Raw genomic sequence first — 16,345 nt, forward strand, 5'->3', positions numbered from 1 at the left:
AAAAAAAAAAAAAAAACAAAAAAATCCTGAAAGCGAATCTGCGAGGGGTGGACGACGGAGAAGCAACGAAATTATGCTTCCCTCAAGGACTGACCTACACTGCAAGTTTTCACGTGAGCGTTCACATAAGTACAAATGTACACGTGCGACCACGCACCTACACACACCGTAGTGATCAGGGAAGAGGAGGGCCAGGAGCTATAAATCGACCTCTGCAACCCCAAATATCCAGTTACAAATAGATAAGTATACACTGAAGCAAGAAGAGACCAATCTCACAACGGTGATAACAGATGTGATTTTTCCCAGAATATCAAATATGGAAAAAGAACAAAAGAAAGGGAGGTAGTGAAGAGGCATTGCTAATTAGGAACCAGTGGGCTTTTGAAATGATAAATAAATGGAAAGGGGGAACACAGAACTGCGGGACCCTAGGTGGTGATAGCAGTGATATGCAATCCACCACTTAGCAGGAGGAGACCAAGGCAGGAATATAAAACCACAGGACACAATAATGGAGGCTGCTAGGAGAGCCCACACACATAGTGCAAAACTACTAATTATGGGAGACTTCAGCTATAAGGAAACAGACTGGGAAAATCTGGAGTCTCATGGAGGACTGGAAATGTGTCTAGCTAAGCTGTTGGAGATAATGGAAAAATCCCTATGTCAGTATGTAGAGGAGACAGCTAGGGAACTCACCCTAAGAGACTGTGATGTAACCTGACAAAATACGACACACCAATCAGTGCCAGCAAAAATGCAGCACCGAGGTTCGACTACCTTGTGGAAGTGAGCGTGAAGAGCATCGCAGAGCATGAAGGGACAATTAAAAAAGTAAACTACGAAAGCATAAAAGAAATTACTAAGTGGAATGCACGGGAAAGAAGCTAGATCGCTGGAAAGACAACTAACGAAATGATAGTGTAGCTGGAACTGCGAGGCAGAGGAGAAATTCAACCTCAGAAACAGAATCACAGGCAAGAACAAAGCCCATTCTTCATCCAGATGTAAAGTGAGGCATGAACTGAAAGTGTAAGAGCCTCGAAGAAATATAGACAACACGAAACACTGGAGAAGAAGAAAACAAGCAGAAGAGCTAGATATGAATACACATGGGTAAGAATAGACGCCGACGGACAATTTGAGAATGACAGCATCGAAAGATAACTATGTAGGACCAGGTTAATAATAATGAGGAAAGGAGAAGAAGAACTCATTTGGAATGACCACGAAGTTTGCAGGGAGCTGAACGTAAGATTTATGAACGTACTCTCAGTGGAATCAGAGAGTCAAATATAGAAAGTGGAAGTATCGAAACCATCCGCACAAGAGGTTAAGAAACTACTTTAGTGAATCAGATACCTCGAAGGCAATGGGGCCAGACATCTCTCCAAGCGTCCTGAGAAAGGGAGCAGAAGAACTGAACGAACCACTTTCAGCAATCAAGCCATTTGCAACAGGGAAGCTGTTTGATATCTGGAAAACAGCGAATTCCGCAAATTTGCTCGAGTTCTATGACAAGTTAAGTAATGTTAGACTGAAGAAAGAGAGAGAGAGAGAGAGAGAGAGAAAAAAAAAAAAATTCTATATTTCTGGATGGTAAATAGTCGTTCACTACAGTACCTCACAAGATGTGAGACTAAAGTTAATGGAACAGGCAGGAATAAGACCGATAGCACTATAGTACAATAGGTCGCACGAGGCAAACGGAGGGAATCTTAAAGTCGAGAGGTGGAGCCAGGAGCTAAACCTCTACCCCTTGCAACTGTCAGTGGTATATCACGTCAATTTTATGCAAGTAGGGGTCCGTTACCTAGTATCACAGCTTAGGAGTGTGACAGGTGAGTATGAGTCGTTGATAGGTCACCGACACTGACTTACATGATTCACACACCATGTGTAACACCAAGCGCATGACGCCTGCTGGCGTCCTAGCCAGTTACAAAGTACACACTAAGCTCACATTGCTCTGCTGGCTGACGTCACCCAGCAGAGCAATTGCTTATTACGCCAACACCTCCATTACGTATCTCTAACACACCTTCAACACAGTCACGCGTAGGTGAGTACACACCCACACACACCAATCAAATAAACTTTAAGTGAAACTTGTCTTTTATCCTTCCCCTTTCTCCTACTTTATCACATTCCTCTATCTTCCTTGTTCCCCCTCTTCTTTCCTTCTTACTCCCCCATATTATCTTCCTCTACCCTTCTTCTTCATTCCTTCCCTCTGCCCCTCTTCCCCCACGCCTCCTTCCAGTACTCACCTTCCTCTTTCATCTCCCAGAGAGGAACTCTCAGATCGGATAAACAATTATAATTGGTAATCTCATTGTGGGAATCCTTTGTCCAGGAATCCTTTGTGGCTCTTCTCTCAACTGTGTTGTGTTGAATGCAATGTTGACATCTGCCAAGTATTTCCACTTGCATCACTAATTAATCAAAGTGTGAAAAAAAAACTTCGCAAAAATTAGTAAAACGCCCTTTGTCAAATTATTTTTCGCAATTCTTTTTTTTTCTATTTTAATGTGAGAAGCACATCCAGTACCGCTTGTAAATCTGTTGGAAAGTGAAGCCAAAGAGATGTAAGAAATTTTTTCTTCGTAAATAATAGTGGAATAATGGGATGAAACACTGGAGCAATAGGTGCAACAACCATTATATATATATATATATATATATATATATATATATATATATATATATATATATATATATATATATATATATATATATGAACAGACGAAATATTCACAAACAGTTTGTAAATATTTCGCTTGTTCTGCGAATTCTAAACACTGTAAAAATCTCTCGTTGACTGATGCATTCGGGGGATGAGATGAAAAGCTGTGAGCCACCTTCCTGAATGTTTGGACGACGTGTAGCGTTACCTGGGCTCCAGAGCACTGGACCAGTGTGGTACTGTGAACAGAGCACTGTGTACCTTGTCCCAAGGCTCCTAGGTTCCAGTCTCCTTCGGCCTCAGATTTTATAACCAATTACCTAGGATTAGGCGCCAAGAATTTATTAACAACTTCATAAGCAAAGAACAAAAAGTCATAATACCATCACTGGAACAATACACAAACAAGCCGGACGTAGGAGAGAGGAGCTCACGGCGACGTTTCGATCAGACTTGGACCATTTACACAGTTACACTAACACAAAAGACGTAGGTGGGTATAAGGTTTGTCAGGAAATAGGACAAGTGTTTCCTGACGCAGGTCTTAGTCTATGATGACCCACAGCTTTTGGTCATCTGACCATGGCCTTCCGCTGGCTTACCGGTACACCAATTTATAGATATGGTTACGATTATCACAGAAGAGTGAGGGAGCCAGTAAACAGAGGCGGGAGAACAGGGGCAGTCCCGTCTGTGATAGTTTAATATCTTGATTGTGCATCCCACGCCCATCATGTGGGTGGTAGTCACCCCACGCCCATCATGTGGGTGGTAGTCACCCCACGCCCATCATGTGGGTGGTAGTCACCCCACGCCCATCATGTGGGTGGTAGTCACCCCACGCCCATCATGTGGGTGGTAGTCACCCCACGCCCATCATGTGGGTGGTAGTCACCCCACGCCCATCATGTGGGTGGTAGTCACCCCACGCCCATCATGTAGGTGGTAGTCACCCCACGCCCATCATGTAGGTGGTAGTCACCCCGCGCCCCTCATGTCGGTGGTAGTCACCCCACGCCCATCATGTGGGTGGTAGTCACCCCACGCCCATCATGTGGGTGGTGGTGGTAGTCACCCCACGCCCATCATGTGGGTGGTAGTCACCCCACGCCCATCATGTGGGTGGTAGTCACCCCACGCCCATCATGTAGGTGGTAGTCACCCCACGCCCATCATGTAGGTGGTAGTCACCCCACGCCCATCATGTGGGTGGTAGTCACCCCACGCCCATCATGTGGGTGGTAGTCACCCCACGCCCATCATGTAGGTGGTAGTCACCCCACGCCCATCATGTAGGTGGTAGTCACCCCACGCCCATCATGTGGGTGGTAGTCACCCCACGCCCATCATGTGGGTGGTAGTCACCCCACGCCCATCATGTGGGTGGTAGTCACCCCACGCCCATCATGTGGGTGGTAGTCACCCCACGCCCATCATGTGGGTGGTAGTCACCCCACGCCCATCATGTGGGTGGTAGTCACCCCACGCCCATCATGTGGGTGGTAGTCACCCCACGCCCATCATGTGGGTGGTAGTCACCCCACGCCCATCATGTGGGTGGTAGTCACCCCACGCCCATCATGTGGGTGGTAGTCACCCCACGCCCATCATGTGGGTGGTAGTCACCCCACGCCCATCATGTGGGTGGTAGTCACCCCACGCCCATCATGTGGGTGGTAGTCACCCCACGCCCATCATGTGGGTGGTAGTCACCCCACGCCCATCATGTGGGTGGTAGTCACCCCACGCCCATCATGTGGGTGGTAGTCACCCCACGCCCATCATGTGGGTGGTAGTCACCCCACGCCCATCATGTGGGTGGTAGTTACCCCACGCCCATCATGAGGGTTGAAGTTACCCAACGCCCATCCTGTGGGTGGTAGTTACCCCACGCTCATCCTGTGAGTGGTAGTCAACCCACGCCCATCATGTGGGTGGTAGTCACCCCACGCCCATCCTGTGGGTGGTAGTTACCCCACGCTCATCCTGTGAGTGGTAGTCACTCCACGCCCATCATGTGGGTAGTAGTCACCCCACGCCCATCATTTGGGTGGTAGTCACCCCACGCCCATGTGGGTGGTAGTCACCCCACGCCCATCACGTGGGTGGTAGTCACCCCACGCCCATCACGTGGGTGGTAGTCACCCCACGCCCATCACGTGGGTGGTAGTCACCCCACGCCCATCACGTGGGTGGTAGTCACCCCACGCCCATCATTCGGGTGGTAGTCACCCCACGCCCATCATTCGGGTGGTAGTCACCCCACGCCCATCATGTGGGTGGTAGTCACCCCACGCCCATCACGTGGGTGGTAGTCACCCCACGCCCATCACGTGGGTGGTAGTCACCCCACGCCCATCACGTGGGTGGTAGTTGCCCCACGCCCATCATGTGGGTGGTAGTCACCCCACGCCCATCATGTGGGTGGTAGTCACCCCACGCCCATCATGTGGGTGGTAGTCACCCCACGCCCATCATGTGGGTGGTAGTCACCCCACGCCCATCATGTGGGTGGTAGTCACCCCACGCCCATCATGTGGGTGGTAGTCACCCCACGCCCATCATGTGGGTGGTAGTCACTCCACGCCCATCATGTGGGTGGTAGTCACCCCACGCCCATCATGTGGGTGGTAGTCACCCCACGCCCACCATGTGGGTGGTAGTCACCCCACGCCCACCATGTGGGTGGTAGTCACCCCACGCCCATCATGTGGGTGGTAGTCACCCCACGCCCATCATGTGGGTGGTAGTCACCCCACGCCCATCATATGGGTGGTAGTCACCCCACGCCCATCATGTGCGTGGTAGTCACTCCACGCCCACCATGTGGGTGGTAGTCACCCCACGCCCATCATGTGGGTGGTAGTCACCCCACGCCCATCATGTGGGTGGTAGTCACCCCACGCCCATCATGTGGGTGGTAGTCACTCCACGCCCACCATGTGGGTGGTAGTCACCCCACGCCCACCATGTGGGTGGTAGTCACCCCACGCCCATCATGTGGGTGGTAGTCACCCCACGCCCATCATGTGAGTGGTAGTCACCCCACGCCCATCATGTGGGTGGTAGTCACCCCACGCCCATCATGTGGGTGGTAGTCACCCCACGCCCATCATATGGGTGGTAGTCACCCCACGCCCATCATGTGGGTGGTAGTCACCCCACGCCCATCATGTGGGTGGTAGTCACCCCACGCCCATCATGTGGGTGGTAGTCACCCCACGCCCATCATGTGGGTGGTAGTCACCCCACGCCCATCATGTGGGTGGTAGTCACCCCACGCCCATCATGTGGGTGGTAGTCACCCCACGCCCATCATGTGGGTGGTAGTCACCCCACGCCCATCATGTGGGTGGTAGTCACCCCACGCCCATCATGTGGGTGGTAGTCACCCCACGCCCATCATGTGGGTGGTAGTCACCCCACGCCCATCATGTGAGTGGTAGTCACCCCACGCCCATCATGTGAGTGGTAGTCACCCCACGCCCATCATGTGGGTGGTAGTCACCCCACGCCCATCATATGGGTGGTAGTCACCCCACGCCCATCATATGGGTGGTAGTCACCCCACGCCCATCATGTGGGTGGTAGTCACCCCACGCCCATCATATGGGTGGTAGTCACCCCACGCCCATCATGTGGGTGGTAGTCACCCCACGCCCATCATGTGGGTGGTAGTCACCCCACGCCCATCATGTGGGTGGTAGTCACCCCACGCCCATCATGTGGGTGGTAGTCACCCCACGCCCATCATGTGGGTGGTAGTCACCCCACGCCCATCATGTGGGTGGTAGTCACCCCACGCCCATCATGTGGGTGGTAGTCATCCCACGCCCATCATGTGGGTGGTAGTCACCCCACGCCCATCATGTGGGTGGTAGTCATCCCACGCCCATCATGTGGGTGGTAGTCACCCCACGCCCATCATATGGGTGGTAGTCACCCCACGCCCATCATATGGGTGGTAGTCACCCCACGCCCATCATGTGGGTGGTAGTCACCCCACGCCCATCATATGGGTGGTAGTCACCCCACGCCCATCATGTGGGTGGTAGTCACCCCACGCCCATCATGTGGGTGGTAGTCACCCCACGCCCATCATGTGGGTGGTAGTCACCCCACGCCCATCATGTGGGTGGTAGTCACCCCACGCCCATCATATGGGTGGTAGTCACCCCACGCCCATCATATGGGTGGTAGTCACCCCACGCCCATCAGTCACCCCACGTGGGTGGTAGTCACCCCACGCCCATCATGTGGGTGGTAGTCACCCCACGCCCATCATGTGGGTGGTAGTCACCCCACGCCCATCATGTGGGTGGTAGTCACCCCACGCCCATCATGTGGGTGGTAGTCACCCCACGCCCATCATGTGGGTGGTAGTCACCCCACGCCCATCATGTGGGTGGTAGTCATCCCACGCCCATCATGTGGGTGGTAGTCACCCCACGCCCATCATGTGGGTGGTAGTCACCCCACGCCCATCATGTGGGTGGTAGTCACCCCACGCCTGACGAGTATTCGTGGCAACATCACCACATGGGAGTATTATGAACTGCTTATTCTTAGGAACACAATGAATTTATGTTGTATATATTAATACACGTACGTATTTATATGCGTTATGTCTAAATTTAACTCCCTTCTCCCCCCTTTCTCTTTTTCACTCTTGCCTAAATATAATTGTCGTTGTTCCTCTGAGATGGAGAAAGCTTCATAAAAAAAACTATTTTCTCCAGTAATGGGGTAAGCCATTTTGAGAGATGACCAGAGCTTTGGTAAGATGGGTAAGGAAGAAGGATGGGTAAGGATAGAAATATTGGAAAAGGGTGGGAGGGGGGAGAGAGGTAGGATATAAAAGGTAAGTGGCCCAACCACTTTGGTGTAATTTAAAAAGTGTATGTGGAATAATAAAATATTCTTGAAGGGGTATAATAGTAACCCATCAGAGTCACATAGATATAACAGATATACAAGTACATGACTCTGAATAGGTAGTAAATATACAAGTTGCGATTGCTTTTTTTTTTTTGCGATTGCACAACGGATATTTAAACGACAATGAAGGCAATAATTTTCTGGCCAGTTTATAAAGAATTACTTGGCACGTTAGCTTCTTACAAGGTGGTGTCCAGCCATAGTAAATGTAGCATAATTTTAACAGTAGAATGTTATACAAGATGTCTCCCTAATTGGTGGCGATGATTTTCTTAGTAAACATAGAAGGGTTCTGGTGTTACCCAATCATCTTCATCTGCAGGGAGGTTGCTCAAGATCATTGATCGATGGGAATCGTCTTTATGGATAAAACGACGGACCCTCTGTGGGAGAGTCATTCTTTGAGTCCTGTGAGGAGGAGTATTGATGATATAATCAGTGGTATTTTCAACTTGGAGAGGATGTTCTCTATCTGGCATGTAGAGTTCTTGCATTGCATAGAGTTGTTTCTACTTCATGGTGTCAAGGCGTACATTTAAGGCAGTAATATCTTGCTGTACGTGTAAATCTGCCATTTTAACTCGGTCTCTCCTCCGGGTACCCGTAATAAAGCGGAGAGCTCTATTCTGGACCCGTTGCAACCGAAGCATGTTGGTCTTTGTTGTTAATGACATTGGAACACAAGGGTATTCGAGTATAGGTCTTATTATCATTTTATACAGATGTTTTTTGACATGTGGAGGAGCTTGATTAAATCTAAAGAGACTGTTAAAACTGACTTTGGCTATGTTGATCTTTTTATTTACACGAGATGTTGAGTGGAGCAGCCTGTCTATTTCATATCCCAAGATCTTGTTAGGGTTTCTAATGGCTACAGGTATATGGTTTATCGCAAGTAATGGAAGTTCTGCTGGAAGGAAACTTCTGAAGCTTCAGTAGAACCTTTGATGGGGTACTTGACGATATCCTCATCACCCAGTTGAGGCCTCTCAGCACAGCTCGACAGATTTCAACACTGCACATTGAACTTAACCCGTCCTGTGTGATGGAACTTGACAGGGAAACATAGCTAATTTTGTTTCCACTCTGTAACTGTCATACAGAATAGCAACAACCAACTACTGATATATCAAATTTTCCTAAATAAAAGTAACACTTATAGCGAATTTAAAGTATATAATATTTATGAAAATATACCTCAACACACCAAAGTTCTCATATTTTGTTTATTATTTTGTTTAGTGATATCTTCCCGCAAATTTGCTATCACATTTCAGCGTGATTCCTCGTCATATATTCAAGATTAGAGGGGATATCGTATGCACTCCTATTGGCTGACAGGTTATGGGCTTGGCCCAATAAGGATCCTATTTGCTGTAACTCCATGATTGGTTCCAATAAGCACCTTCATTGCCCGCCAAGTCTCAATTGGTTGCAGTGAGCTCCGTGATTGGCTGTCATGGCAGGAGTGGTTCCAATAGGCACTCTCGTTAGTTGTCAAGTCTCTGATGGGTGAAGGGAGCTCCGTGATTGGTTTTATCATGGCAAGAGTGGCTTCAGGAAGCACACTCATTGGCTGCCACTTCCCGCCTAGGGCCAATAAGCGCTGTATAATGTCTCTTGAGTTGCTAGACAGTCACAGGCGAGACTAAATTTTGGACATGCATCGGAAATGTTTTGCAAGATAAACAAGCTTTCCAACAATTAGAATGCAGCAGCAGTGGTCTGTGTCTCTGTGTGTCTCTGTCTCTCACACGTTCATTAATAACCCGCCAAAAGCCTTTTCGGAGGTGTAGATTTCCATGACTTAGGAGGTGCGCGTCACGTGTATCTGCAGTTCTGACTCATTTCAACCAAGTCGCTGACTGAAAAGCATTAATCAGAGGGTTATAATATCCTTAGCCGGGAGAGTGGGGCTGGGGTGGAGGCGAGTGAGATAATGAGGAAGGAGGGGAAAAGGGAAGTCAAGAGGGACGTCACTCCTGGTGGGAAGAGAAGGAAAGGTGTTTACTACTGGTGGGGAGAGGAGCAAAGGTGTTGAACGACTGGTGGAGAGAGGAGTAAAGATGTTGAACGACTGGTGGGGAGAGGAGCAAAGGTATTGAATGACTGGTGGGGAGAGGAGCGAAGGTATTGAATGACTGGTGGGGAGAGGAGCAAAGGTATTTAACGACTGGTGGGGAGAGGAGCAAAGGTATTGAATGACCGGTGGGGAGAGGAGCAAAGGTATTGAATGACTGGTGGGGAGAGGAGCAAAGGTATTGAATGACTGGTGGGGAGAGGAGCAAAGGTATTGAATGACTGGTGGGGAGAGGAGCAAAGGTATTTAACGACTGGTGGAGAGGGGAGCAAAGGTGTTGAAAGACTGATGGGGAGAGGAGCAAAGGTATTGAACGACTGGTGGGGAGAGGAGCAAAAGTATTGAACGACTGGTGGGGAGAGGAGCAAAAGTATTGAACGACTGGTGGGGAGAGGAGCAAAGGTGTTGAACGACTGGTGGGGAGATGAGCAAAGGTGTTGAACGACTGGTGGGGAGAGGAGCAAAGGTATTGAACGACTGGTGGGGAGATGAGCAAAGGTGTTGAACGACTGGTGGGGAGAGGAGCAAAGGTATTGAACGACTGGTGGGGAGATGAGCAAAGGTGTTGAACGACTGGTGGGGAGAGGAGCAAAGGTATTGAACGACTGGTGGGGAGAGGAGCAAAAGTATTGAACGACTGGTGGGGAGAGGAGCAAAGGTGTTGAACGACTGGTGGGGAGAGGAGCAAAGGTGTTGAAAGACTGATGGGGAGAGGAGCAAAGGTATTGAACGACTGGTGGGGAGATAAGCAAAGGTGCTGAACTACTGGTGGGGAGAGGAGCAAAAGTATTGAACGACTGGTGGGGAGATGAGCAAAGGTGTTGAACGACTGGTGGGGAGAGGAGCAAAGGTATTGAACGACTGGTGGGGAGAGGAGCAAAGGTATTGAACGACTGGTGGGGAGAGAAGCAAAGGTGTTGAACGACTGGTGGGGAGAGAAGCAAAGGTGTTGAACGACTGGTGGGGAGAGGAAGTGTTTTGTCTGAGGGGAGAGAGTCGAGTGGTGTGGTTGGTGTCAGCGGCAGTGAGAGGAGGGGGGAGTTAAATATATAACACTAAGTAGTATAATATGAAGATCTCAAAATACATTGTTAGTGTTCGTCTTGATGAGCGGTAACTGTGCTGTCAGGTACTGAATCTGAAATGTTGTCAGAAACTTTGTACTGTATTGTCTGTGAGGTTATATATTGTTGTAAACACGAATGAGAGAGAGAGAGAGAGAGAGAGAGAGAGAGAGACACGTACCATCTACTAGTTCATACCATCAAACACATCACTACCAATATTACAATTCTCCAGCTCAACAACAACAATAAAGTTGAACCTGCACTTTCAAGTGACTGCCCTCGGGAACACCTGAGAATATCAGCTTTGATACATCTATGAAGTATTTTCTCCGTGAGAGTGAGGAAGTTGTAGTGGTGGGGAGAGTGAGGGAGGAAGTTGTAGTGGTGGGGAGAGTGAGGGAGGAAGTTGTAGAGTGGTGGGGAGAGTGAGGGAGGAAGTGGTAGAGTGGTGGGGAGAGAGAGGGAGGAAGTGGTAGAGTGGTGAGGAGAATGAGGAAGTTGTAGTGATGGGGAGAGTGACGGAGGAAGTTGTAGAGTGGTGGGAAGTGAGGGAGAAGGAACAGTAAGAGAAGGAACAGGGAGGGGGAGAAGGAACAGGGAGAGGGAGAAGGAACAGGGAGAGGGAGAAGGAACAGGAAGAGGGAGAAAGAACAGGGCGGTAGAGAAGGAACAGGGAAGAAGAGAAGGAACAGGGAGGGGGAGAAGGAACAGGGAAGAAGAGAATGAACAGGGAGGGGGAGAAGGAACAGGTAAGAGAAGGAACAGGGAGGAGGAGAAGGAACAGGGAGGGGAGAGAAGGAACAGGGAGGGGAGAGAAGGAACAGGGAGGGGAGAGAAGAAACAGGGAAGGGAGAGAAGGAACAAGGAACGGGAGAGAAGGAACAGGGAGGGGAGAGAAGGAACAGGAAGGGGAGAGAAGGAACAGGGAAGGGAGAGAAGGAACAGGGACGGGAGAGAAGGAACAGGGAGGGGAGAGAAGGAACAGGGAGGGGAGAGAAGGAACAGGGAGGGGAGAGAAGGAACAGGGAGGGGAGAGAAGGAACAGGGAGGGGAGAGAATGAACAGGGAGGGGAGAGAAGGAACAGGGAGGGGAGAAGGAACAGGAAGGAGAAGAAACAGGAAGGGGGAGAAAGAACCGGAAGAAGGAAAAGAGAGGGGGAGAAGGAACAGGGAGGGGAGAAGGAACAGGAAGAAGGAAAAGGGAGGGAGAGAAGGAGCAGGTAGGGGGAGAAGGAACAAGGAGGGGAGAAGGAACAAGGAGGGGGAGAAGGAACAAGGAGGGGGAGAAGGAACAAGGAGGGGGAGAAGGAACAAGGAGGGGGAGAAGGAACAAGGAGGGGGAGAAGGAACAAGGAGGGGAGAAGGAACAAGGAGGGGAGAAGGAACAGGGAGAGGGAGAAGGTACAGGGAGGGGGAGAAGGAACAGGGAGAGAAGGAACAGGAAGGGGGAGAAGGAACAGGAAGGAGAAGAAACAGGAAGGGGGAGAAAGAACCGGAAGAAGGAAAAGGGAGGGGGAGAAGGAACAAGGAGGGGGAGAAGGAACAAGGAGGGGGAGAAGGAACAAGGAGGGGGAGAAGGAACAAGGAGGGGAGAAGGAACAGGGAGAGGGAGAAGGAACAGGGAGGGGGAGAAGGAACAGGGAAGAAGGAACAGGGAGGGGGAGAAGGAACAGGAAGGAGAAGAAACAGGAAGGGGGAGAAAGAACCGGAAGAAGGAAAAGGGAGGGGGAGAAGGAACAGGGAGGGGAGAAGGAACAGGAAGGGGGAGAAGGAACAGGAAGAAGGAAAAGGGAGGGAGAGAAGGAGCAGGTAGGGGGAGAAGGGACAAGGAGGGGGAGAAGGAACAAGGAGGGGGAGAAGGAACAAGGAGGGGGAGAAGGAACAAGGAGGGGGAGAAGGAACAAGGAGGGGAAGAAAGAATAAGGAGGGAAGAAGGAACAGGGAGGGGGAGAAGGAACAAGGAGGGGGAGAAGGAACAAGGAGGGGGAGAAGGAACAAGGAGAGGGAGAAGGAACAAGGAGGGGGAGAAGGAACAGGGGGGTGAGAAGGAACAGGAAGGGGGAGAAGGAACAGGGAGGGGGAGAAGGAACAGGGAGGGGGAGAGGGAACAGGGAGGGGGAGAAGGAACAGGGAGGGGGAGAAGGAACAGGGAGGGGGAGAAGGAATAGGAAGGGGCAGAAAGAACAGGAAGAAGGAAAAGGGGGAAAAAAGAACAAGGAGGGAGAGAAAGAATAGGGAGGGAGAGAAAGAACAGGGAGGGAGAGAAGGAACAGGGAGGGAAAGAAGGAACAGGGAGGGAGAGAAGGAACAGGGAGGGAGAGAAGGAACAGGGAGGGAGAGAAGGAACAGGGAGAGAAGGAACAGGGAGGGAGAGAAGGAACAGGGAGGGGGAGAAGGAACAGGGAAGAAGAGAAGGAACAGGGAAGAAGAGAAGGAACAGGGAGGGGGAGAAGGAACAGGGAGGAGGAGAAGGAACAGGGAGGAGGAGAAGGAACAGGGAGGAGGAGAAGGAACAGGGAGGGGAGAGAAGGAACAGGGAGGGGAGAGAAGGAACAGGGAGGGGAGAGAAGGAACAGGGAGGGGAGAGAAGGAACAGGGAAGGGAGAGAAGGAACAGGGACGGGAGAGAAGGAACAGGGAGGGGAGAGAAGGAACAGGAAGGGGAGAGAAGGAACAGGGAGGGGAGAGAAGGAACAGGGAGGGGAGAGAAGGAACAGGGAGGGGAGAGAAGGAACAGGGAGGGGAGAAGGAACAGGAAGGAGAAGAAACAGGAAGGGGGAGAAAGAACCGGAAGAAGGAAAAGAGAGGGGGAGAAGGAACAGGGAGGGGAGAAGGAACAGGAAGGGGGAGAAAGAACAGGAAGAAGGAAAAGGGAGGGAGAGAAGGAGCAGGTAGGGGGAGAAGGAACAAGGAGGGGAGAAGGAACAAGGAGGGGGAGAAGGAACAAGGAGGGGGTGAAGGAACAAGGAGTGGGAGAAGGAACAAGGAGGGGGAGAAGGAACAGGGAGAGGGAGAAGGACCAGGGAGGGGGAGAAGGAACAGGGAGAGAAGGAACAGGAAGGAGAAGAAACAGGAAGGGGGAGAAAGAACCGGAAGAAGGAAAAGAGAGGGGGAGAAGGAACAGGGAGAGGAGAAGGAACAGGAAGGGGGAGAAGGAACAGGAAGAAGGAAAAGGGAGGGAGAGAAGGAGCAGGTAGGGGGAGAAGGGACAAGGAGGGGGAGAAGGAACAAGGAGGGGGAGAAGGAACAAGGAGGGGGAGAAGGAACAAGGAGGGGGAGAAGGAACATGGAGGGGGAGAAGGAATAAGGAGGGGGAGAAGGAACAAGGAGGGGGAGAAGGACCAGGGGGGTGAGAAGGAACAGGAAGGGGGAGAATTAACAGGGGGGGTGAGAAGGAACAGGAAATGGGAGAAGGAACAGGGAGGGGGAGAAGGAACAGGGAGGGGGAGAAGGAATAGGAAGGGGCAGAAAGAACAGGAAGAAGGAAAAGGGGGAAAAAGAACAAGGAGGGAGAGAAAGAATAGGGAGGGAGAGAAAGAACAGGGAGGGAGAGAAGGAACAGGGAGGGAGAGAAGGAACAGGGAGGGAGAGAAGGAACAGGGAGGGAGAGAAGGAACAGTGAGAGAAGGAACAGGGAGGGAGAGAAGGAACAGGGAGAGTGAGAAGGAACAGGGCGGGGGTGAAGGAACAGGGAGGAGGAGAAGGAACAGGAACAGGGAAAAGGGAGGGGGAGAAGGAACAGGAACAAGGAAAAGGGAGGGGGAGAAAGAACAGGGAAGGTGAGAAGGAAAGGGAGTGGGGAGAAGAGTGGAAAGAGAAGAGAGAGAAAGATGGATAAGAAGAGGATGACAAGTGAAGAAACAAATGGAAAAGGGATAAGGGAGGAGAGGAATGGAAGAAGGAGAGAAGAGGTATAAAGAAGGTAGGATAGAGAAAAGACAGGAGAGGATAGGAAGGAGTTTTGAGCTTTTAAGGTCACTTAGACCAGGCTGATCACTTAGCAATATTGGCTATAAAAATGTGTAAACGCCTGCATGAATACTCAGGGTAAAACTAGGAATCAGAAACTACTAGCATGAATAAAACACACAAGTACCAACAAACCAAGTTAAAATAACTAGAATCAGTTAAAATCGTCATTGAACAGATAGGGGTAATCGACTAAAAAATAATGAGATCCTTATAGCCACACTGGTAATATTAAAAATTATGACGAAAGTGAAATGTCCTAAGCTGACGGCAAACTGTTAAAGTTGTTCCAGTTAGGTGAAAGCCATAAGTTACACAGAGAAGGGCAGCGACATCTGTGAATGGGTGAGGTGTGCGCCCGATCATCACTGGGCAGAGAATCAGCTGAAAGCGACGATTCCTGATGGAGAGCCAAACACGCAGTTCCTGCCGGACCCTGTACCCTCGTCAGTACAACCCACTGGTTCCGTCACTTCCCATGGACATAAGAGTGTGGCTCTGGAAGTCACGAAAACAGAAGTGTACTACAGAGGAAGCACTTTAGTCCATACCTCGGCATTTGCCTCTTAATTTACCGGAGCAAAAACAGAACTCCACATTCTTGTGCCACGAGTAGTGATGTGCTAACCATTCTCGGATATCTTGAACCACAAGAAGAAAACATACTGGCCCAGAGTAATCAGAAAACACTAGAAATCTTAGTAGGCAATGAACTGGAATTCAACTAAGCCAGCTATCAGGACAAGTGCTACGAGGATTGCGTGAAACTCAGAAGTGAACACATTAGATTTACTCGTTCGGTATCTACACACTATGCTAGTCCTCACCAGCGATCAGCGAAGCCAATACCGCCTTTGCTCTTTGACCCATCGGTAAAACTTATTTCCCTTTAGCTTGATCAAAATCATGCTTCAAGAAATTAACCAAGGTCCTCATAGTACTCTACATTAAAGTGTCCTCTATCACTGCTTAGAAAGACGAGCATCAAGCACTGTCCAAGGACGCCAGAGATAGAGAAGCCATCATTTAACCGTACACACATCGGGGACAGTCCAGAAGAGCAGGAAGTCTCGTAGAAGATACAAAGGCCAATCTTTTGCATTTTCTTCTTGAAGACTGCGCATATGCTAAGCTGAGAGTGGTTTGCCGAACCAGAAGTCAGCTCCTCTCGGCGGAGATCCAGGGAAAGCTCGCCAAACTTAACAGAGGTTCTGTAAGGGGAATTCACCTATGAAAAGTCATATCCCTAGAAGAACAGGATTTAGCAAGCTCAGCAGGAAAATTCTGGCCGAGAAATAGATCTAGCAGCCATTCTTCAGCCTAAAACAGCTGAAGGCCACATTCTGACAAAGCTTGTTCCTTCCCTCCCCGAGATACAGTGGAAGAGCACTTTAATTATGTCTAATTTCTGCAAAGCCTCCAATATGACTTACATAAGGGAAGTCCACGTCAGTCCCAGGTCGAGATAATTCCTAAAAATGTCACGTTTTGCTCGCAGGTAAGAACACCACTATAGATAAGCACATGGGAAGAAGACTGTCGAACACGGGACTGCGTAAAATAAACAGCCACTTTCATCTACGTGCAAAACCAGTAGCCGTAA

General features: G+C 50.1%; 1 protein-coding gene across 1 annotated transcript in view; it reads right to left on the minus strand.

Moving 5' to 3' along the window:
- Positions 1-16,345, minus strand: part of LOC128687811 (uncharacterized) — an 834,709-nt gene that overhangs the window by 657,665 nt on the left and 160,699 nt on the right. The gene's annotated exons all lie outside the window — the stretch shown is intronic.

This window comes from Cherax quadricarinatus, chromosome 10 (genome assembly GCF_038502225.1).
Source record: "Cherax quadricarinatus isolate ZL_2023a chromosome 10, ASM3850222v1, whole genome shotgun sequence".
Lineage (NCBI taxonomy): Eukaryota > Metazoa > Arthropoda > Malacostraca > Decapoda > Parastacidae > Cherax > Cherax quadricarinatus.